The sequence below is a fragment of the Plectropomus leopardus genome, unplaced genomic scaffold, assembly GCF_008729295.1.
Source record: "Plectropomus leopardus isolate mb unplaced genomic scaffold, YSFRI_Pleo_2.0 unplaced_scaffold40791, whole genome shotgun sequence".
Lineage (NCBI taxonomy): Eukaryota > Metazoa > Chordata > Actinopteri > Perciformes > Serranidae > Plectropomus > Plectropomus leopardus.
The window spans coordinates 1-220 of record NW_024644671.1 but is presented as its reverse complement, the minus strand read 5'-3'; the positions used below and the strand labels follow the sequence as shown (position 1 = coordinate 220).

Here is a 220-nt window from a genome sequence, read left to right as displayed (position 1 = left end):
TCAAGTGTAGTATCTGTTCTTATCAGTTTAATATCTGATACGTCCCCGTATAGAGGACGTATCAGATATTAAACTGATAAGAACAGATACTACACTTGTTCTTAGCCAAAAGGCCGAGAAGCGATGACCCCCAAGCGCTTGCTGCCCAGTGCAACCTCCTGGGGCGCGTCTCACTTGTCGTGGTGCCGTCGTCTCCATTGGGCACGAGAATGGCTGCTTG

The 220-nt window shown here is 49.1% G+C and overlaps 2 pseudogenes; one reads left to right on the top strand and one right to left on the bottom strand.

The window, feature by feature from the left end:
• LOC121939083 lies at positions 1–100 on the top strand (annotated as a pseudogene; the record flags this gene model as incomplete).
• LOC121939082 lies at positions 12–125 on the bottom strand (annotated as a pseudogene).
• Between the last annotated feature and the right edge of the window lie 95 nt (positions 126–220).